Source organism: Rattus norvegicus, chromosome 16, assembly GCF_036323735.1.
Source record: "Rattus norvegicus strain BN/NHsdMcwi chromosome 16, GRCr8, whole genome shotgun sequence".
Lineage (NCBI taxonomy): Eukaryota > Metazoa > Chordata > Mammalia > Rodentia > Muridae > Rattus > Rattus norvegicus.
Genome location: NC_086034.1, coordinates 67,601,236 through 67,626,364, shown reverse-complemented (window position 1 = coordinate 67,626,364; position 25,129 = coordinate 67,601,236). Strand labels below are relative to the sequence as shown.

At 44.3% G+C, this 25,129-nt stretch overlaps 1 protein-coding gene across 6 annotated transcripts in view; it reads left to right on the top strand.

The window, feature by feature from the left end:
• Fut10 (fucosyltransferase 10) overlaps positions 1 to 25,129 on the top strand; it is an 89,987-nt gene that overhangs the window by 35,450 nt on the left and 29,408 nt on the right. The window lies entirely within an intron of this gene.

The following is a 25,129-nucleotide window of genomic DNA, read 5'->3' as shown; positions in this document are numbered from 1 at the left end:
GTTCTCCCCCTCCTAAGGCTTATATCATTTGCACGCATCTATTCTATCTTGGAATCCCTGAATTTTTTTTTTTTTTATTAACTTGAGTATTTCTTATATACATTTCGAGTGTTATTCCCTTTCCCGGTTTCCGGGCAAACATCCCCCTCCCCCCTCCCCTTCCTTATGGGTGTTCCCCTCCCAACCCTCCCCCCATTGCCGCCCTCCCCCCATAGACTAGTTCACTGGGGGTTCAGTCTTAGCAGGACCCAGGGCTTCCCCTTCCACTGGTGCTCTTACTAGGATATTCATTGCTACCTATGGGGTCAGAGTCCAGGGTCAGTCCATGTATAGTCTTTAGGTAGTGGCTTAGTCCCTGGAAGCTCTGGTTGCTTGGCATTGTTGTACTTTTGGGGTCTCGAGCCCCTTCAAGCTCTTCCAGTTCTTTCTCTGATTCCTTCAACGGGGGTCCTATTCTCAGTTCAGTGGTTTGCTGCTGGCATTCGCCTCTGTATTTGCTGTATTCTGGCTGTGTCTCTCAGGAGCGATCTACATCCGGCTCCTGTTGGTCTGCACTTCTTTGCTTCATCCATCTTGTCTAATTGGGTGGCTGTATATGTATGGGCCACATGTGGGGCAGGCTCTGAATGGGTGTTCCTTCAGTCTCTGTTTTAATCTTTGCCTCTCTGTTCCCTGCCAAGGGTATTCTTGTTCCCCTTTTAAAGAAGGAGTGAAGCATTCACATTTTGATCATCCGTCTTGAGTTTCATTTGTTCTAGACATCTAGGGTAATTCAAGCATTTGGGCTAATAGCCACTTATCAGTGAGTGCATACCATGTATGTCTTTCTGTGTTTGGGTTAGCTCACTCAGGATGATATTTTCCAGTTCCAACCATTTGCCTACAAATTTCATAAAGCCGTTGTTTTTGATAGCTGAGTAATATTCCATTGTGTAGATGTACCATATTTTCTGTATTCATTCCTCTGTTGAAGGGCATCTGGGTTCTTTCCAGCTTCTGGCTATTATAAATAAGGCTGCGATGAACATAGTGGAGCACGTGTCTTTTTTATATGTTGGGGCATCTTTTGGGTATATGCCCAAGAGAGGTATAGCTGGATCCTCAGGCAGTTCAATGTCCAATTTTCTGAGGAACCTCCAGACTGATTTCCAGAATGGTTGTACCAGTCTGCAATCCCACCAACAATGGAGGAGTGTTCCTCTTTCTCCGCATCCTCGCCAGCATCTGCTGTCACCTGAGTTTTTGATCTTAGCCATTCTCACTGGTGTGAGGTGAAATCTCAGGGTTGTTTTGATTTGCATTTCCCTTATGACTAAAGATGTTGAACATTTCTTTAGGTGTTTCTCAGCCATTCGGCATTCCTCGGCTGTGAATTCTTTGTTTAGCTCTGAACCCCATTTTTTAATAGGGTTATTTGTTTCCCTGCGGTCTAACTTCTTGAGTTCTTTGTATATTTTGGATACAAGGCCTCTATCTGTTGTAGGATTGGTAAAGATCTTTTCCCAATCTGTTGGTTGCCGTTTTGTCCTAACCACAGTGTCCTTTGCCTTACAGAAGCTTTGCAGTTTTATGAGATCCCATTTGTCGATTCTTGATCTTAGAGCATAAGCCATTGGTGTTTTGTTCAGGAAATTTTTTCCAGTGCCCATGTGTTCCAGATGCTTCCCTAGTTTTTCTTCTATTAGTTTGAGTGTGTCTGGTTTGATGTGGAGGTCCTTGATCCACTTGGACTTAAGCTTTGTACAGGGTGATAAGCATGGATCGATCTGCATTCTTCTACATGTTGTCCTCCAGTTGAACCAGCACCATTTGCTGAAAATGCTATCTTTTTTCCATTGGATGGTTTTGGCTCCTTTGTCAAAAATCAAGTGACCATAGGTGTGTGGGTTCATTTCTGGGTCTTCAATTCTGTTCCATTGGTCTATCTGTCTGTCTCTGTACCAATACCATGCAGTTTTTATCACTATTGCTCTGTAATACTGCTTGAGTTCAGGGATAGTGATTCCCCCTGAAGTCCTTTTATTGTTGAGGATAGCTTTAGCTATCCTGGGTTTTTTGTTATTCCAGATGAATTTGCAAATTGTTCTGTCTAACTCTTTGAAGAATTGGATTGGTATTTTGATGGGGATTGCATTGAATCTGTAGATTGCTTTTGGTAAAATGGCCATTTTTACTATATTAATCCTGCCAATCCATGAGCATGGGAGATCTTTCCATCTTCTGAGGTCTTCTTCAATTTCTTTCCTCAGTGTCTTGAAGTTCTTATTGTACAGATCTTTTACTTGCTTGGTTAAAGTCACACCGAGGTACTTTATATTATTTGGGTCTATTATGAAGGGTGTCGTTTCCCTAATTTCTTTCTCGGCTTGTTTCTCTTTTGTATAGAGGAAGGCAACTGATTTATTTGAGTTAATTTTATACCCAGCCACTTTGCTGAAGTTGTTTATCAGCTTTAGTAGTTCTCTGGTGGAACTTTTGGGATCACTTAAATATACTATCATGTCATCTGCAAATAGTGATATTTTGACCTCTTCTTTTCCGATCTGTATCCCTTTGATCTCCTTTTGTTGTCTGATTGCTCTGGCTAGAACTTCAAGAACTATATTGAATAGTAGGGAGAGAGTGGGCAGCCTTGTCTAGTCCCTGATTTTAGTGGGATTGCTTCAAGTTTCTCTCCATTTAGTTTAATGTTAGCAACTGGTTTGCTGTATATGGCTTTTACTATGTTTAGGTATGGGCCTTGAATTCCTATTCTTTCCAGGACTTTTATCATGAAGGGGTGTTGAATTTTGTCAAATGCTTTCTCAGCATCTAATGAAATGATCATGTGGTTCTGTTCTTTCAGTTTGTTTATATAATGGATCACGTTGATGGTTTTCCGTATATTAAACCATCCCTGCATGCCTGGGATGAAGCCTACTTGATCATGGTGGATGATTGTTTTGATGTGCTCTTGAATTCGGTTTGCCAGAATTTTATTGAGTATTTTTGCGTCGATATTCATAAGGGAAATTGGTCTGAAGTTCTCTTTCTTTGTTGGGTCTTTGTGTGGTTTAGGTATAAGAGTAATTGTGGCTTCGTAGAAGGAATTCGGTAGTGATCCATCTGTTTCAATTTTGTGGAATAGTTTGGATAATATTGGTATGAGGTCTTCTATGAAGGTTTGATAGAATTCTGCACTAAACCCGTCTGGACCTGGGCTCTTTTTGGTTGGGAGACCTTTAATGACTGCTTCTATTTCCTTAGGAGTTATGGGGTTGTTTAACTGGTTTATCTGTTCCTGATTTAACTTCGATACCTGGTATCTGTCTAGGAAATTGTCCATTTCCTGAAGATTTTCAAATTTTGTTGAATATAGGTTTTTATAGTAAGATCTGATGATTTTTTGAATTTCCTCTGAATCTGTAGTTATGTCTCCCTTTTCATTTCTGATTTTGTTAATTTGGACGCACTCTCTGTGTCCTCTCGTTAGTCTGGCTAAGGGTTTATCTATCTTGTTGATTTTCTCAAAGAACCAACTTTTGGTTCTGTTGATTCTTTCTATGGTCCTTTTTGTTTCTACTTGGTTGATTTCAGCTCTGAGTTTGATTATTTCCTGCCTTCTACTCCTCCTGGGTGTATTTGCTTCTTTTTGTTCTAGAGCTTTTAGGTGTGCTGTCAAGCTGCTGACATATGCTCTTTCCTGTTTCTTTCTGCAGGCACTCAGCGCTATGAGTTTTCCTCTTAGCACAGCTTTCATTGTGTCCCATAAGTTTGAGTATGTTGTATCTTCATTTTCATTAAATTCTAAAAAGTCTTTAATTTCTTTCTTTATTTCTTCCTTGACCAGGTTATCATTGAGTAGAGCATTGTTCAATTTCCACGTATATGTGGGCATTCTTCCCTTATTGTTATTGAAGACCAGTTTTAGGCCGTGGTGGTCCGATAGCACACATGGGATTATTTCTATCTTTCTGTACCTGTTGAGGCCTGTTTTTTGACCAATTATATGGTCAATTTTGGAGAAAGTACCATGAGGAGCTGAGAAGAAGGTATATCCTTTTGCTTTAGGATAGAATGTTCTATAAATATCCGTTAAGTCCATTTGGCTCATGACTTCTCTTAGTCTGTCGACATCACTGTTTAATTTCTGTTTCCATGATCTGTCCATTGAGGAGAGTGGGGTGTTGAAATCTCCCACTATTATTGTGTGAGGTGCAATGTGTGTTTTGAGCTTTAGTAAGGTTTCTTTTACGTATGTAGGTGCCCTTGTATTTGGGGCATAGATATTTAGGATTGAGAGTCCATCTTGGTGGATTTTTCCTTTGATGAATATGAAGTGTCCTTCCTTATCTTTTTTGATGACTTTTAGTTGGAAATTGATTTTATTTGATATTAGAATGGCTACTCCAGCTTGCTTCTTCTGACCATTTGCTTGGAAAGTTGTTTTCCAGCCTTTCACTCTGAGGTAGTGTCTGTCTTTGTCTCTGAGGTGTGTTTCCTGTAGGCAGGAGAATGCAGGGTCCTCATTGCGTATCCAGTTTGTTAATCTGTGTCTTTTTATTGGGGAGTTGAGGCCATTGATATTGAGAGATATTAAGGAATAGTGATTATTGTTTCCCTTTATATTCATATTTGGATGTGAGGTTATGTTTGTGTGCTTTCATTCTCTTTGTTTTGTTGCCAAGACGATTAGTTTCTTGCTTCTTCTAGGGTATAGCTTGCCTCCTTATGTTGGGCTTTACCATTTATTATCCTTTGTAGTGCTGGATTTGTAGAAAGATATTGTGTAAATTTGGTTTTGTCATGGAATATCTTGGTTTCTCCATCAATGTTAATTGAGAGTTTTGCTGGATACAGTAACCTGGGCTGGCATTTGTGTTCTCTTAGGGTCTGTATGACATCAGTCCAGGATCTTCTGGCCTTCATAGTTTCTGGCGAGAAGTCTGGTGTGATTCTGATAGGTCTCCCTTTATATGTTACTTGACCTTTTTCCCTTACTGCTTGTAATATTCTTTCTTTATTTTGTGTGTTTGGTGTTTTGACAATTATGTGACGGGAGGTGTTTCTTTTCTGGTCCAATCTATTTGGAGTTCTGTAGGCTTCTTGTATGTCTATGGGTATCTCTTTTTTTAGGTTAGGGAAGTTTTCTTCTATGATTTTGTTGAAGATATTTACTGGTCCTTTGAGCTGGGAGTCTTCACTCTCTTCTATACCTATTATCCTTAGGTTTGATCTTCTCATTGAGTCCTGGATTTCCTGTATGTTTTGGACCAGTAGCTTTTTCCGCTTTACATTATCTTTGACAGTTGAGTCCATGATTTCTATGGAATCTTCTGCTCCTGAGATTCTCTCTTCCATCTCTTGTATTCTGTTGGTGAAGCTTGTATCTACAGCTCCTTGTCTCTTCTTTTGGTTTTCTATATCCAGGGTTTTTTCCATGTGTTCTTTCTTGATTGCTTCTATTTCCATTTTTAATTCCTTCAACTGTTTGATTGTGTTTTCCTGGAATTCTTTCAGGGATTTTTGCGATTCCTCTCTGTAGGCTTCTACTTGTTTATTAATGTTTTCCTGTGTTTCCCTAAGTGTGTTCATGTCTTTCTTGAAGTCCTCCAGCATCATGATCAAATATGATTTTGAAACTAGATCTTGCTTTTCTGGTGTGTTTGGATATTCCATGTTTGTTTTGGTGGGAGAATTGGGCTCCGATGATGGCATGTAGTCTTGGTTTCTGTTGCTTGCGTTCCTGCGCTTGCCTCTCGCCATCAGATTATCTCTAGTGTTACTTTGTTCTGCTATTTCTGACAGTGGCTAGACTGTCCTATAAGCCTGTGTGTCAAGAGTGCTGTAGACCTGTTTTCCTCTCTTTCAGTCAGTTATGGGGACAGTGTGTTCTGCTTTCGGGCGTGTAGTTTTTCCTCTCTACAGGTCTTCAGCTGTTCCTGTGGGCCTGTGTTTTGAGTTCACCAGGCAGCTTTCTTGCAGCAGAAGATTTGGTCTTACCTGTGGTCCCGAGGCTCAGGTTCCCTCGTGGGGTGCTGCCCAGGGGCTCTCTGCAGTGGCAGCAACCAGGAAGACCTGTGCCGCCCCTTCCGGGAGCTTCAGTGCACCAGGGTTCCAGATGGTCTTTGGCTTTTTCCTCTGGCGTCCGAGATGTGTGTGCAGGGAGCAGTCTCTTCTGGTTTCCCAGGCTTGTCTGCCTCTCTGAAGGTTTAGCTCTCCCTCCCACGGGATTTGGGTGCAGAGAACTGTTTATCTGGTCTGTTTCTTTCAGGTTCCGGCGGTGTCTCAGGCAGGTGTCCTGCCGCTCCTGGGCCCTCCCCCACGGGAGCCCAGAGGCCTTATACAGTTTCCTCTTGGGCCAGGGATGTGGGCAGGGGTGAGCAGTGTTGGTGGTCTCTTCCGCTCTGCAGCCTCAGGAGTGCCCACCTGACCAGGCGGTTGGGACTCTCTCTCACCGGGTCTGGGAGCCGAGAGCTGCTGCGGGCCGGGATCCGCGGGTGTGGGCCCCTGAATTATTTTTAATAGTGGATTTTCACCTACTACATAATGCGCCATATGTTGTGGTGAGTTTTTGCTCCACTACTTTGTGTTCCTGGGTGATCACATGCATGCATTCACCCAGGAGCTATCTTTGGGCCCATGAATGAATCTCACACACACACACACACACACACACACACACACACACACACACAGAGACACAGACACACACACACAGACACAGACACATACACACACAGACACACACACAGACACATGCACATGCACACACACACAGACACACACACAGACACACACAGACACACACACACAGACACACACACAGACACACACACACAGAGAAACACACACAGAGACACAGACACACACACACACAGACACACACACAGAGACACAGACACACACACACAGACACACACACACAGACACAGACACACAGACACAGACACACACACACTGAGACACAGACACACACACAGACACACACACAGAGACACACACACACAGAGACACACACACAGAGACACACACACAGAGACACAGACACACACACACAGACACACACACAGACACACACACACAGACACACACACACAGACACATACACACACAGAGACACAGACACACACAGAGACACAGACACACACACAGACACACACACAGAGACACAGACACACACACACACAGACACACACACAGACACAGACACACACACACAGACACAGAAACACACACACACAGACACACACACAGACACAGACACACACACACAGACACACACACACAGACACACACACACAGACACATACACACACAGAGACACAGACACACACAGAGACACAGACACACACACAGAGAGACACAGACACACACACAGAGACACAGACACACACAGAGACACAGACACACACAGAGACACAGACACACACAGAGACACAGACACACACACATAAACACACACACACAGAGACACAGACACACACACACAGACACAGACACACACACACAGACACACACACACAGACACACACACACAGACACATACACACACAGAGACACAGACACACACAGAGACACAGACACACACACAGACACACACACAGAGACACAGACACACACACACACAGACACACACACACAGACACAGACACACACACAGAGACACAGACACACACACACAGACACACACACACAGACACAGACACACAGACACAGACACACACACACTGAGACACAGACACACACACAGACACACACACAGAGACACACACACACAGAGACACACACACAGAGACACACACACAGAGACACAGACACACACACACAGACACACACACAGACACACACACACAGACACACACACACAGACACATACACACACAGAGACACAGACACACACAGAGACACAGACACACACACACACAGACACACACACACAGACACAGACACACACACACAGACACACACACAGACACACACACAGACACATACACACACAGAGACACAGACACACACAGAGACACAGACACACACACAGACACACACACAGAGACACAGACACACACACACCGACACACACACACAGACACAGACACACACACAGAGACACAGACACACAGACACAGACACACACACAGAGACACAGACACACACACATAAACACACACACACAGAGACACAGACACACACACAGACACACACACAGACACACACACACAGACACATACACACAGACACACACACGCACACACAGACACACACACAGAGACACAGACACACACACACAGACACACACACAGACACACACACACAGACACATACACACAGACACACACACGCACACACAGACACACACACAGAGACACAGACACACACACACAGACACACACACACAGACACACACACACAGACACACACACACACACACACACACACACACACACACACTCACTCATCACTTATTTTTAAAATGCCTTAGCTACCTCAAAGGCGGGGACTCGCAAACCTTCCCCTGCTACCGCAGGCCCAACTGGGGACGTGGCCAGCGGCACTTACCTGCCTTGCATGGCAGGTTGACTTTATTTCCTGATGCTCCTGTGTCCCATCCTTCTACTCCTAGTCATGGCAATCCTTTCCCGTTCCTTTCTGTGTCACGCCTGGGCAACTCTTAAGTGTCCCACCCTGTGCCCAGCCATTGGCCATTGGCATCTTTATTGATTGATCAAAAGCCAATGGGGGACAAGGACCTTCAGCATCTGGAAACACAGATTCTCGATTGAAATAAAGCATTAGAACCGACCTCCAACATTTCTGTTTTAATTCCTTCTCTTGACGTGCACGTATCTGTGCATGCACATATAGGCATATGCTAATGTCATAAGCACACATGTGCAAGTCGGAGTACAACTTGTGGGAGTTCTTTCCTTTCTCCAAATGGGTCCTGTGGATGACACCAGTTATCAACTTTGCTTTTTGGCTGAGCCATCATATCAGCCCCTGTTTAGCTTTCATGGGGATTTCTGCTTTATCTTCAACTCCTGTCACAGTCTAGAACATTTTTTTACATTTTTAATTTCATTTGTTTCTTTTAGTATTTTTCTTGAGTGGTTTTGGTCATGCAGTTTCTCAATTAAGCTCTTAACACTTAAACTTTTTTCTCTTTCAGTTCCATTTTTTTCTGTCTGCTTTTTCTCTTGGGTGGGCTTTAAGGGAAGCTGACTGAACTTGATTTCCTCCCAGGGGATTATTAAGTGTCATCTGTAGTATAGGTCATTTTTATCGAGCCATTCAGTTTCTAAAGGAAAGCGTCCCCCAACCCCTGTTGACCTGACTGCTGGAATTCTGGGACTTTGGGGTAGTAGGGGTAGTTGCTGGGCCTTCAATCCCCAAGTTTTAGTTGAGTCTCCTGTTTATAGTTCTCTATCTCACCCTGCCCTTTATCATATCATGTGCATACAAGACTGGTTATTTTCATTTCAAGACTAGAGAGAACCCTACTACTCTGGGTTGGAGCACACGGGTCACTTACTGAGTGATGCTTACTTTATCTGTAGTTAGACTTTTTCCATCAATCCCAACCTCTTTACTCCTAACCCCATCCTTCGAAGGCTCTCTGTTAGGGTGTGGTCCTGCGGTTCTCATTATCCAGTAGAACCACTCCCCCTCCTCCACATCACCTTCTTGCATCCTGCATCTGTACCCTTCCGATTGTGCGTTTAAATCCCTCACTTGATTTAGTGAATTTTTTCCTCCAGTTCTCTATTGTAGGTTTCTATTTTCTCCATTTCAGTGGTGGTTTGGGGCTGGGGAAAGAGCTGGCTTGTGTTTAACCAGGAGTGCGTAACCCAGTGAGCGAAGCCTAGTATGTTCCCTTATCGTGCCTGCCAGCTTCACGTGTCCACACGTGTGTGCACGCACGCACATGCCACACACACAAATACACATTCACACACAAACCCACACCTGTGGAAAAAGATAATGTTTTCCTTTAGGAATAAAAAAGAAAGAGTATGGCTAAGCTACAGGAGTTTTAATAATTTGATTTTGGTTGATAATTTCAGAGCTTTGTGCTTTGGAAAGAAAGATACTCCGATTATTAGAATCTTAGGTCCTCTTCCAAGGCACATTGGGCTACTTGGAGGTGGTGGAGCCTTTAAAATATGCTCAGTGGGAGGTTTTAGATTATTGGAGCGCATGCCACATCTGGGGTTAAGGGGACTACAATTCTTCCCTTTTTGCTTCTTCATCTTCTATCCATGAAGACAGCAATTTGCCTGATCATGTGATCGATCAGCAAGGATGTGCAACCGTGAGCCTAGAGCAGTTGGGCCCCTAGAGCATGGGGTGAAAGCTCCAACTGTGTGCCAAGGTAAATACTCATTACAGCTTGGCTCACCCAGGTGCTTCCTCCAGAACTAAAGTTAGTGCGAGCACTTACTCGATTATAGGTACAAGGCGAGTCCACCTTTCTATCAATTTCCTCTGTTTGGGTTTGTTTGATTTTATTTATTTACTGATAAGCAGTGGGAGTTGAACCCAAGACCTCGCACATGTTAGAGGCTCGGCTGTTTCAGTCCATTTTAGAGCTTGAGATGCACTTGCATGGTATGTGTTGGAATCTGCTTGCTGTTTTGATGGGATATTATGGCATTGTACACATTGTATACATACATCATCATCATCATCATCATCACCACCACCACCATAATCACCACCACCATCATCACCAACACCACCACCATCATCACCACCACCACCACCACCACCATCATCACCACCACCACCATCATCACCACCACCATCATCACCACCATCATCATCACCACCATCATCACCACCACCACCATCATCTCCACCGCCACCATCATCATCACCACCACCATCATCACCACCACCACCACCATCATCACCACCACCATCATCACCACCACCATCATCACCACCACCATCATCACCACCATCACCATCACCGTCATCACCACCATCATCACATTGCTCACCTACTTTCTTGCTGACTAAGTTAGTCAACTATGGTCCTGAGATTTGATAGAGTAACTCGACAACAGGAAAGAAAGCAGACATAACTGTTCTCCAGGACAGCAGGGCATCTTATTTTGGGCTGCGTTTACAGAATCCCACAGCCTGAGTGCTTAAGGGACACTTCTCACAGTTCCTGAGCTGGGAAGCACGAGGTTAAGGCCCCTGCAGGGGAAGCCCACGGTGGGTAAGGTCCTCTTCCTGGCTCGTGGTTACCTGTTCCCTTGCCAAGTCTACACTTGGTGTAGAGAGTGAGAGTGGGGTTCTCGTCTCTTAGAAGGGCACTAGTTGCCGACTTCTCGTGACCCCATATGACCCTAATTCCCTCTTAGAGGAAACTCCTTAAAATATCAAAATGTTAGGGTTTTAACAATTAAGATTTTGGGGAGCACACTTAATCTATAACACATGATCAGCATTTTCATTTTTGAAAATAGGCGTAAACAAATGAGAAGACCAAACTATTATGAAATCGTGTACCTAGGAAGTGACTTTTTCATTCTCTCATTCACAGAGCCCTTTTCTCACTAAACACAGTCTTGAGATGGAGAAACAGAGATGTGACAGTTGCCAGGAAAGGGTCAGGTACAGAATACATCTTTCTTTTTTTTTTTTTTTTTTTTTGTTCTTTTTTTCGGAGCTGGGGACCGAACCCAGGGCCTTGCGCGCTTCCTAGGTAAGCGCTCTACCACTGAGCTAAATCCCCAGCCCCAGGATACATCTTTCAAATGGCAGTGCAGGCTTTGCACCGTGGCTCTGCTCAGACCTAGAGTAACACTCATGACAGCCAAGCATCTCCCTGGTCTGTGTCCCCACTGTGAGGCTGCAGCCTGTGAGTGACAGAGGACCCGGCCCTCGCCTTCTGTATTGCAAGAGTGAACAGAACTGAAGTAGGCGTGTAGCGCCTTCTGTCTCAGTCTCTGAAGCCTTCTCATTACTTCACAGCTGACCTACTCGGAATTCTTAGCGTCTCACTTCCGTTTTCTTTGGCCTCGTCTCTAATGTCTTTGAAGACATGGTGAGGCACCATTAAAAAAACTGACTCAGTAATGGCCGGTTTCAAAGGGGCCGAGAGTTTCATGACGACTGCAGATATTTACAGCCCCTGTTCTTAAGACAGAAGAAAGTGGAAGTGTGTGTTCAGTCAGGACAGGGTTTAACCTTAACATATTGTTTCTTAGTCAGAGTTCATGTGTTAACCTCAAACGTCTTCTTTTACTGCGTGGTGCCTGAGACTTGATACTTGGTATCCAGTCTGTGCATCCGAACTCAGGAAGCAGCAGATTCAGGTCCACCCTGAGCTGTGAGTGCTGAGCAGCCATCTTGAGGGTTTGAGTAGCCGGGCTTTAGACGTCACCTGGCGATGCTCACCATGCGTTGTTTATAGCCGGTCCAATGGTGATGTTCTAGATGAACCCTCTTGGTTCATCGTACGACTCAATCCCAAGTGAATAGTCATCAGTGTAGAGTTCAGTTGGAGATTATTGGTGCACGCAACCACGTCTGACTTTTATTATCTGCTAACTCTAGGTTTTCCCCTTCCAGCCAAAGCCATTTAATAAAGCGAAATCACCACACCCTGGTTACCCTACCTGCCAGGAAGCAGGTTTATAATATGTGAAAAATATGATTCCGTGTACTTCCTCTTGGCCCAGGTCTAACTGCGCTGTAGATGACAACAGACTCAGGACTATCTGTCTCCTGCTCCTTCTGACTTCATGTTATCCTATCTTAATTTCCTCACCTTGGATCAGCGCATGTGGTACTTTTCTCATAACGTCATGTGCACGTTCGAATCCTCTAATTCCTTTTGTGCAGAAACAATGATATCTCTGTGGTGCCGTTATTTTCCCAAGCACTAACTGTGAGGTACTGGGGGAGGTTTCGTTTTTCGCCATTTGGCATCCAGATGACCCAACCCATAACACCCAGCGGCTGTCCACTGTACATTATTGGGCAGAGGGGACCACTGGTGCGGTTGGAAATCTGAGCACAGTGGCCATTAGGGTTGGTCATCAGGAACAGGCTGCTGGCCTGAGGGATCTAGCTTGGGCACACGGCACTGTGTTGGACCCCCGAGTGCCAGTTCGGCTCAGGTTACAGAGGCTCAAATTGGCTCTGATGTTTTACTGGGCCAGGATCTCTACTGTGTACTAGGCTTTGTTACATAGCGTTAGATGGGAGAGGCCATCCAACAGCTTTCCATTTCCCAGGCGGGAAATAACTCTGGGAAGATGTTTGGCTCTATTGGTGCGGCGCGAAGAGCCGCTCTGTCGGCTAACAGGAACCGGCAAGACTTTTGGCACATAGAAATGTATGCGCTTGCACACACCCATCCGCTCCCAAGCCTTGGCCCTTGCCAAATATGTATCAAGTGAGATTCTTCTGGCTGTTTTACTCGAGACATTTTCGGTGCAAGTTCACAGAAGGGTCCTTCCGGGCCAGTTAGGTTTGCTCTGCTTTCCTCTTCCTTCGTTACCTTCAGCAGACAGCGTCGTCCCTCCCGTGGCTGCTGCATGCTCTCTCTCTGGCTACAGCAACGAGGAGGATTTCATCAGTTCCAGCCTCAGATGCCAGCTATGTGCGGGGCATACCAGTCCTCTGGGGTGTGTTAGAATCATGGCCTCGGAGTGGGCAAGGGAACATCTCAAATCCAGATGTTCAAAGGCCGCATCTGTATACTGAAGGTCACCTGTAACTTCTTCACGTTTAACCAGAAAAATGAAAAAATCTTATCCAGTTCCTTAAAACACAGCGCAAAACACTGTTATTGTTAAAAATGCCCTTCCCCCCTTGCTGTGCCACACGGTACAGCTGGGCTCCTTCTGTGGCCAGGTATCCCGTCCCTTAGCTTTTCCCATTTCTCCCTCCCCAGTTCTCCCCAGCCATCAGTAGCCACTGGGCGACTTGAAACATCTTTGGGATTAAAAGTTTCTGCATGTGAGCTAGCTCTTTCTGCCTCCTGCCTGGCTTATGCCATTTGGCAAAATGAGCTCTCCGTGCACTTTATGTTACAGGTGACGTCACCCTTTGCCCTCGTTAGCGATGCACGCTCAGGCTGCTTACGTTCCCTGAGGGTCGTGAGTAGGAGTGCAATGGGCATGGAAGTGTAGGTGTCACGTTGACACACCGATTTCACCTTCGTGTCCGTCGTGGTATGCGCCCAGCGGAGGGATTGCTAAGTCGCATGGTAGCTCTGATTTTAGTTAATTTTTTATTTTAAATGACTTGTTTTTAGACATGATCTTGATATGTGGCCCAGGCTGGCTTCAAACTAACAATCCCCCTGTTTCAGCTTTCAAAGTGCAGGGTTCGCTAGCAGTCAGTTCCACATTTATTTGTTTGTTTGCTTTTTTTTAAAGCTTTCTTACATATACTACCTGTTTATGCTCACGGGTTCTTGTTAATGGCACTCCCTGTTTATGTTACATGTTCCTAAACATGTATTGCCTATTTATGCTGATGGATTACAGTGATATTTTCTTATAGCATGAATGGATTAATCTGACATCCCAAGATTTTCAGTGGGAAAATCTGCATTCTGGGTAAATTGGAATTAATTGGCCACTGTATCGTCCTTTAGGAAGTACTACAATAAACACCAGGGGACCAGGGATAGGAGCTTGGAGAGGCTCTGTTTGGAAGCCAGAGTAAGAATTAGGGTATTTGCTGCGTGCATAAGCATCACCTGACTTCAGCCGACTAAGTTTTTTTTTTTTTAAACTTCTTGTAACTTAGTTTTTTTTGTGCATATTATGCTTTAATTACTTTTCTGTCTTCATGCTATTTTAAAACATTGGTTTTTAAAATATTGAAAAGAAGTACCCAATCAAAAGCAGTCAGATGAATATATTAAATTACGAGATCTTATTATGTCAAGGTAAGTCACATAGTTTCATAGGCTCCAGCTTCCTTATTTTGATGTCAGCTGCTTAATTAAAAAAAAAAAAAAGAAATCTATCCTTGTTTTGTTTGCTTGGTTTTCAAGACAGAGTTCTGGCTGTTCTGGAACTTGATCCATAGACCAGGCTGGCCTTGAACTCACAGAGATCCACCTGCCTCTGCCTCCCAAGGGCTGGGATTAAAGGCGTGTGCCACCACTGCTAGGCTCTAGCTGATTCTTAAGCTGAATTGCAAGACATTTTTCTAGCAGGACTTCTGAGAAGTTGTGTTACTCTTCATTTGCATCTGAAGTAATTCCTTAGCTGGAAATTAGCAGATGGTTCCACCTGCTGGTCCGCTGATGCTCGAGGAGGCCTTCCCCCTCCGAGACCCCTGGCCGTTTACTGTACCACACAAACTCCCATATAAATTATGCTCCAAGATAGTCTTACAAGCAGGCAGGCCGGCTGCCAGAGGCAGTATTTCTTAAGCAGCAGTGGGGACCAGGTGGCAGTTTTAGGAATGTATGTGAGCTCGTCCACACTTTACTAAGTTTCTGAGGCTTTCTTACGCTTTTCTTTGTCTTTCTCTATAAATTTCAAGTATTGAAAAACTAGACCGATTGTGCCTGAGCGTGTATCACTGTAGAAACATTTAAACAGTAAAAGCAATCTCCCAGGAAACAATGAAACTTTACCTTTTATGAGCCACATCCCGGTTATATTCAGGGCTTTTAGAGTTTTAATGTAAAACCATTTGGCATGTAGATTTGTGTATTTTAAGGAACCGAGTCGTGTGCACACACACACACACATGACTCGTACACGCACACACATGTATGTACATTTAAACATTTTCACACCATGTTGTTTCAAAGCTCTGATGCATCCTTTCACACGCTGGGCTTGCAGCCTTGCCTAACCCTCCTCCTGCGCACCTTGCCTGCTTGTGCTGAGCTGTGTCAGTCAGACCTCTACCCCTTTGACAAAATCCTTGAGGTAAACAGGAGGAGGAAATACCTTACAGGTTCCCGGCAATGGCCATTGCCTTGGTTCTGTTTTGGCTGTGCTAACACAGCACAGGAAGTTGGTGGGGAGCAAATTTTCTGACTTCCTGACAGCGAGGAAGCAGAGAGGAGGGCCAGGCCTACTTCACGCTCCATGGGTTTTCTCTCTAGTGTCCTTCCACTATGCCCCATACCTAGATGGTTTCACCATTATGGGCTAATGGCGGGCAGATCACCAAGCCTTTAACACAAGGAGTCTTTGTAGGATGCCCAGATCAACCTGTAACAGTTACTAGAACACACTTGGTCTTTGCCTGAATGTGCTATTTGTTCTCTGTCTGAACTATAGGTCAGTATATTCATCAGAATGTTGATATAGACTATCAGATTTGCCTCTGAAAGGTACCTACTTTTCCATTCAATATTTCCGTATTTTTTTTTAAACAACCGAATAGTTTGAAGCAAAACAAAACAAAAAAATGGATATGGAAAAATTTCAAGCACCAGCAAGTCAGAAATTTTTTCTTGTTTAAGCAAAATTTTATTGGCTGCTTACTTTTACATTGGACTCAATTCTCTGCAGAGAATTCTCAGACAAACTTAATACGTTTGGGTTGTTGATTTAGATGCCAGTTATAACATCAGGATTTCGCATGGGTTCAGAATGAAAGTTGGTATTTCTTCATGGCTGCAGGCTGAGGGTCAGCACTTAGGCAAGTTGGGTCTGTTGTGATAGAATTGCAGCTCCCATCCAGACAGACCGCACCAGGCCAATGTAGTTCCACAGCAGAGAGGTTTATTGTTGGGGAAGGGAGCAAAGGGGGGCGATGGAGATGAAGGGAGAAAAGAGAGAGGGCAAAGGTCAAGAGGGTCTCCCTTTTATTTAGGCTGTAAGGTAACCGCCTATGGGTGACGTCACCACCATCCCTGAGTGCGAAGTCGATCTGTAACCAACCATAAAGCCGGTTCCTGATACCAACAGGGTCAGCATGGGATAACCAAGAATTTACAACCCAGCAAACGGTCTTTCATTTCAAAGCTAAGAGTCTAACAGCTTTGGCCTCAGTTTCCTTGCCTATAACTTAATAATTCTTTCTCAAATCACTGACTTTATAAATTTTTGCAAAGACTAGCTGAGTCCTAAAGCATTGCGTATATTTTTATTGCATTGTGTTACTTTAACGAGGTAGCACTGTAACAGACTCACTTGCGGTGAAATAGCATCATGGAAAATTAACCTAAAACTTACCCAAGAAATAAGGCCGTAAAAAATTTCACAAGACAAGTGATTTGTTGCACCAATTTCTCTCCAATTTGCTATTTATTTTTGTGGTCACATGTACCTGTTGATCTCATGGGGTGGAAATGCAGGCCACAGAATCTAACGTCTAGCTATGTGAGCCGGAAAGGAGGGGAGGGCGTTCAGGTTAATATTGTCAACTTGACCGAATCCAGAATCACCTGGAAAACAAACTGGTAGGCTTTTGCTCTCTCTTGGTGACACAGACACAGGCTAGATGAGACCAGATTAAAGGTAAGTAAAGGCAGGTTTATTAGGAAACAGCTCTCGGATGGGTTCACCAGTCTCACAGGTGGAGACAGTGAGGTCCCAAGCCCGGGCTAAAGCAAGAGGGTTTTACAGATCTGAGGTGAGGAGTGATGACAGGTCAGCTAGGAGCGGGGATTGTGCCCATACGTGATCAAAAACTGAGCCCCTGAGTGGGCACTCTTGGGCGGGTTTCTCAAAACTCGGAGACCAGGAGTTATGACATGTTAGCATGGAGTTTTCTCCATGCAGGCAGAGTTGGGGGAAAGAGGACAGATGGGGTTTTCTAGCTATGCAGGGGTTCCAAGCAAACACAATCTCTTGTTGTGTCTGTGAGGGGTCTCCAGGCTGGGTCAGCTGGGGTGGGATGTCTGTGAGGAGCACCATTCCATGGGCTGGAGTCCAAAGCAGACTGAGAAGGAAAGGTGGAGCTAGGCACCGGTATGCACCTCTCTGCCCCAACTGTGGATGCAGTGCGAGCCGCTGTCTCCAGTTCCCACCACTGTGACGTCACCACTGCGACATCACCACTGCGACGTCACCACTGTGATGTCACCACTGTGATAACTGTAGCCTTAGACTGATAGCCAAATGACCCTTCCTCCTTAAGTCGCCCCTGTCAGATTTCGTCTTCTAGTGATGAAGAAAGCACCTTACTCACCTTTCATTCCCCTGGGCTGCCACAGTTGAACAGCCATCTTCCTTCCCTCCCACTGCTCAGAGGTTTCCAGAAGCACCTCAGTCCATGTAAAATGAATCCATTGCTTTTCCGTTGGCTCTCATGATCAGGCTTCCTGTGTTCCGCCCTCCAACGTGGCTAATTACCATGTTTGGCAGATCGGTAGTCACTCTTTACATCATAGTGCAGATTATATTCACACATCAACCAGAGATGGCTTTTCTTAAACAAGAAGCTACTAATTGAGCCTAATTTTTTGATTACTAAGCTTTCTATTAAGTCGTCAGTAGTTCAGCGCCAATCTCTTAGACTAGTCAGAAATAATTACTCGTTTCTTTCTTCTGCAGCGACTGTGTGTATGCATCGGGCTCTAATTTGAATTTCACCCAGTGGTTTAACATTTACATCAGCATCAGAAGATGCCCCGGGGCTCGTTTTGTTCCTCTTTGAAGCGCCAGAGCTTTAGTTTAATGTGCAAGTGGCTCGACCCAGTGCCTCCGCGCTCTGTAGGAATGGTTGCTGTCTGCTTGCTTTTGCTGTCTCCACATTTGTGGACTGCAATTGAGCAACAAGGATATGGCTCACAGAAGGAGAAGGATGCTAGCAGGACTTTAATTTTCTTATACATTTTATTTCTTTAGTGTGTGTGTGTGTGTGTGTGTGTGTATGTGTGTGTGTTTACACTGCACTAGCAGGCACACTCCTTCATGCATGGGGAAGAAGGCATGCTTGTGCCCTGGCACACACATGTAAATTAAAGGGGACAACTCAGGAGCCAGTTTTGCACCAGGCAGGACCAGGGAATCAATCACTAGAAGACGAAATCTGACAGGGGCGACTTAAGGAGGAAGGGTCATTTGGCTATCAGTCCAAGGCTACAGTTACCACAGTGGTGACATCACAGTGGCAGGAACTGGAGACAGCGGCTCGCACTGCATCCACAGTTGGGGCAGAGAGGTGCATACCGGTGCCTAGCTCCACCTTTCCTTCTCAGTCTGCTTTGGACTCCAGCCCATGGAATGGTGCTCCTCACAGACATCCCACCCCAGCTGACCCAGCCTGGAGACCCCTCACAGACACAAGAGATTGTGTTTGCTTGGAACCCCTGCATAGCTAGAAAACCCCATCTGTCCTCTTTCCCCCAACTCTGCCTGCATGGAGAAAACTCCATGCTAACATGTCATAACTCCTGGTCTCTGAGTTTTGAGAAACCCGCCCAAGAGTGCCCACTCAGGGGCTCAGTTTTTGACCACGTATGGGCACAATCCCCGCTCCTAGCTGACCTGTCATCACTCCTCACCTCAGATCTGTAAAACCCTCTTGCTTTAGCCCGGGCTTGGGACCTCACTGTCTCCACCTGTGAGACTGGTGAACCCATCCGAGAGCTGTTTCCTAATAAACCTGCCTTTACTTACCTTTAATCTGGTCTCATCTAGCCTGTGTCTGTGTCACCAAGAGAGAGCAAAAGCCTACCAGTTTGTTTTCCAGGTGATTCTGGATTCGGTCAAGTTGACAGTATTAGCCTGAACGCCCTCCCCTCTGTTTTTGTCACCTCCTACCAACAAGACTCTAAAGAGAAAAATCTTTGACAAAAGTGATTTTTGGCATTAGCTTTTTGAAACAGGATCTCTCTATGTAGCACAGGCTAGTCATAAACTTTTAGTCCTTCTGGCCTAGCATTGTGAAGGCTGGAATGACAGACTGACAGAGATACCTGACGTTTTTTTTTAAAAGGCAGGTATCATGTGTAATCTAAGCTACTTTCTCTTGCTATGTAGCTTAGACTGGCCTTGAACTTTCGCTCTTCCTACCTCAGCGTCCGTGTGCTAGGATTAGGGGGCATATATTACTATATTAAAAATTGTTTGAAATACGTGCCTTGTACTACTTTTCATACATGCATGTGTGTGCACAGTAGTAATCATAAAGTTATATACAAAGGTGAAAGAGAACATTGGATAGCTTGTTAGAAAGATCTTTAGCCTTTAAAATATTTAAGCATGTGTGAGAGAATCTATTTTTCCTTTGCCTTGGGTCGTGCACCTATTAGGAAGGGGACTGGCCCTTAGCACAGGCTCAGTAAGGAGTTTGAGGAATTTCCGTGGCTGGCGGACCAGGCATACTTAATGAATGTGTGTAATTGAGGGAAGGTGTCTGTGCGATGGTGAATTGATTTAGGGGCAGGCAAAGGGGCACTTGGAGAGAATTAGTGGAAGAGGGAGGAATGGGGCTCAGTAGATAGTTGAACGACTCTCTTAGTCAAGTGTCCTGTCAGAGCCTGCTCTGAATTGGCTAGAGAGACTGGTTTCTACTGAGGTTCATGTAGCTACTCCAGTGTTCAGAATTTAGCTTTTCAGTAACAGGATTCTTACCCTGACATGATTTCAAAAATGAAATGACATGATGGGGTGTGGACAAGTCAAGAAAATTCACAGGAAATGGATTTAAAGTAGCAATAAATGGACTCAGAGAACGATACCACACTGGGCTGCCCTTTGCTCTACACTGCCTGTCTTAGAAAGTTTTAATTCTCGTTCTTGAGTAATTTTGGTAGTACTGAGTTTTTACAGGATATGTAGCTTTATGGTAGGGGTATTTTGTTGTTCTTACATAGGTGTTAAGTTCAGGAGCTACTTTGGGGAGCATGCCTGACATTCAGGTTAAGCTATGCCATATTTCTAAGCAGGCTGGGTTTACTGTATTGCTGGAATGCTAACATTGGTGTCTGTTTTTTTTTTTTTTTTTGTAGGAGTACTTTAGTGTGTCCAGACTCACTCATTCATGCTCATTCATTCATTCATTCATTCATTCCCTAGAATCAGTACCATGGTGGGGTCAGCCATCATTCTAGACTTCTACTACTGTCCAGTCTGATTCCTGTTCCTCATCTGGCTTTTTTAGTTCTAGCTAAATACTCGAACCTTTGCGACTAAAGTAAGGTGAATAAGTGTCTTCTGTTTTCTCCACTTTTTGTGGGGATGATGAAAGATGTCCACGTGCCACATAAACGGGGGTAGGGGCATCCCATAAACACATCCCGTAAAGCCTGTCTCTCCTCTTATTGCTGTTGCAAATCAGTCTCTGTAGTCAGCAGTCTGGCAGGATTCGCCAGTATTAACATTTGGTCCTAACTGCAATTCCCTTTAGGGTGCTCTCTTTTTTTAGCACTTAAGTTCTGTTCATCAGCAGCTGTTTATAGGCCCTAATAAATGTATCAATAGTCAGTAAACATAAAGTAACTGTTTGAGTTCAAAGCTGTTAAATGTAAAAGGCATAAAGTAACTGTATAAACTAGTGAATGAATATATATATAATATATACATATATATGTATGTATGTATATTTCACATTTTTATGGATTGTCCCTATTTTATGAAAATATTTGTATTCCCATTGCCTGACTCAGCCCCACTCATAATAGACATTACCCTGGAGTTGAAGTTAAATCATTCATTTTTTTTCCAGCCACTCCCTTTTAGGATGGTGGAGCTGCTGTAGGCTGTGATGTACTCTTAGTCTTTGAGATCTGGGCTGGTTCTGGTTTTACTGTTTCCGAGTGGTTTCTGTCTTAAGCGTGGGCCTAGGACAGTAGCTTATGGAAGCAAAGTGACATTTGAAAAATTGTTCCCCGTAGAATTTTGGCTTGAGACCATCAACAGAAGACTTACAGAATGTGATGTTTGTGCTTAGGGATTTGTCCTTGTGTTTTATGTTTTGTGTGTGTCTCGGGGAAGTTACCGAGTTTTGTGCTTTAAAACTGCAAACATGGAAAGTGTTTCTGGGAAGTTAGGTCCCTTAACTTTTCTCTCCGTGAAAGTGATATCTCTCACTGAGATGATTGGCGTGTTCTACCATGTCCAGCTGAGTGTGTTACTTCTTAATAAACAAATATAAATAGTTTTGCTTAGATTCTGTGATAATTTTTTTTAAGATTTATTTATTGTATGCATGTAAGTACACCGTAGCTGTCTTCAGACGCACCAGAAGAGGGCATTAGATTTCATTACAGATGGTTGTGAGCCACCATGTGGTTGCTGGGAATTAATTCAGGACCTCTGGAAGAGTAGTCAGTGCCCTTAGCTGCAGAGCCATCTCTCCAGCCCGATGTTTTTTATTTTTTATTTTTAATTTTGATATTATAGGTGTGTGTGTGTGTGTGTGTGTGTGTGTGTGTGTGTGTGTGTGTGTGTGAAGGAGTTTCATCTGTCGTTTCTGACACTGAGATCCTACAGCAGCTCACCTGTATGCACAATACACTTGTAATGAATAACAGGCTTGTTTCAGTTCCTTTTGTACTTCCAAAACAACTGGAGTGGACGCGCCTAGTGCTCACAGAAGTCTTGGTGCATCTGTTCTTACTTCCTGCCGCGCTTCAGAGTTAAATCTCAGACTCTGCTCAGCCTGGGAACACTGGAGGAAGCTCTGTGGTTCCTGTGCTCCTAATCAGATGCACACACCAAGGCTCCAAAGACGCGTTTGACTGGGAAGAGAGGGATTGAACAAAAAACAAAGCAAAGCAAAACAACAACAACAACAACAACAGCAACACTAGACAGACACACAGAGGTGCTGAGATCCGGTAGTCTTGGATCTCTGCTGAAAAAAACCACAGCAACCCAGAATTTCGTTGTGTTTATGTTACAGACCAGGACCGAGGGGTGGAATTACTGACATTGAACAGAACGGAGGGACGGGTTTATTGGCCTAGAACTGAACTAGGAGACGAGATTATTGCATACAGAAGACAAAGGGGTGGGGTTCATGGTATTAGACAGGTTTAGCCAATCTTGGTCAGGATCAGTCTCTGCCACCCAGCCACAGATGTCCAAGGGGAGAAAGCTACAGAGGACATTTTCTGCACACATTATCAACATCTACATATGGACTAGAAGGGAAGGCTTTGCCATTTTCCAATGGGACTGAGGATCCTTAGTGTGGATTTCCCATGATCCTCAGTATGGCCAAGCCAATGTCAACAATATATCCAGTCAGGACCTCACAGACCCTAGGCTTCCTCCATTCTCTCCACTGCTCTGTATTCTTGTTGTGTTGTCCCACTTTGACCTGGATTAAGAGTCTCTCATGTATGACCAAGCTGTTAGCCGTGGACAGCCAGCGGGTAGGAATTGCTTGCTCGAAACCTCTGTGACTGACCCAACAGTTAATCGTTGACTTCTGTGTGTGTGTTCGTATTCTTTTTCTATTCTCTTTTTAAAACAGGATCTCATTATGTAGTCTAGGATGACCCTGAACTCTTGGTTCTCCTACCTCAGCCTCTCATGTGCTACATAAGATGTTTAGACTTTCTGAACACCAGGAGTCCTCAGCCTTCCAAGGGCTAGGATCCCTCAGTCGTACAAATGCTGGGAGAAGAAGTGCGGCCCGTGCATGGCTTGGGTCTCACTTATTATAATCACATATCCCTTTGGCCTCCAATGGTATGGCTTTGAACCACATCTCCACTTGTTATGGCTGCTACAAGACTAAGCCCGTTTGAGCAGTAGAAGCTTCATTATGGTGAACTGCCTTTCTTCCCAGATTTTCCTTCTTGTCCCCCTTTTCTGTGTTGATAGTTATTAACCTCTGTGAACAACCCCATCAGACTCCCTTTCTAGACCATATATGTTACATTTCAAGTGCCTGGGGGAGAATGCTTTTCGATGCTTAATATCAAAGATAGCCGGTACCAACTTAACACATGCAGGTCAGTCCTGCTAGTGATCGAGGGCACAGCCCATTACTAAGATAGAGATGCCTTTTTTTCTTTTTTCTTTTTTTTGGCAAATTCTCTGTGTTCAGTATGTCTCCTCTAACTTAATCTAATGTCCCCACTTTTTAAAATTCTTTGAGTCACCATTAAGAAAAGCTATCTGTATCACAGGGCTCAAGAGCACCTACTTAGTGTGTCATTGGGATGACACGGGGGTGGTTTCACCCAGTGTGGAATTATTGAACAGGAGGGAACTAGTGAGCAACATTGGTACAGTAGGCACAAAGCGCAAAGTTGGTTCTGCCTTGGGTTCCCCCACCAGTCTGTAGCACGTAGGGGATCGTGCACTTGACGGGGAGCAGATCACCAGATCACCAGATCACCTGGGACCCTCTTGTGTATCCATACCAGTAACATGGGGTACCTATCCCGGAAATGCTCCGTCATGGTCATACCCCTCAGTCAGCCAGGTATGGGATGTCTGCTTCCTCTGTAAGTGTTGGTCCCTCCACTGTGGATACTGTCTATCAGTGAAGGGAGGGTTAAACTCCACATAGCTAATGGGGTCCTTGGACTGTTGGCTTGATGGTTCAGGGTGTCCCAGAGGACTCTCATCGTGCCTCCCACATGAGCTGAGTAGGTTGTGAATAGGCAGCTTCAGGATGAGACATTCAGTCCCATCTGACGTCTCACTGATGTAACGTTGACATCAGAGAGTTGGTGTCTATTTGAGATCATTTGCGCACATCTTGAGTAACTAATTTTTATGAGCCCAGCAAAGACTATGTTTTATAGTGCTATAGTTATTTGGTGCATTTTAACTCCCTAGTAGATGGTGGAAGATGGAGTATTATGTTTTTTTTCTTTGTGTGTGTGTGAGTGTGTGTGTGTGTGTGTGTGTGTGTGTGTGTGTAGTGTGTAGGTGTGTAGTGTGTAGTTTTGGTATTGCTCTGTCCTTACACTAATGTTTAAAAACCTCAAGCCATTGTTCACAGTATCCTTGTCAGAAGCATTCAGAAATTCCACATTGTGATAAAGTCTTAATTTGTCTTCCTTAGTCATAGAAATTAGTTTTTCCTGAATGGTCAGGAAGTAACTGCTCACCACATCCATTATGTCTATCTGCATATTATCATATTTCAAAAGTTTTTTAATTAATCCCATGGAAGCCAGAGTCACTCCTCATTATAAGCTTGTTATGCCTCTTTAATTTTGATGTGCTTGTTAGTCCGTGCCTATCCCTGCATCGGTCTGTAACATAGAACTATTATCAGTGCATTTGTCTTT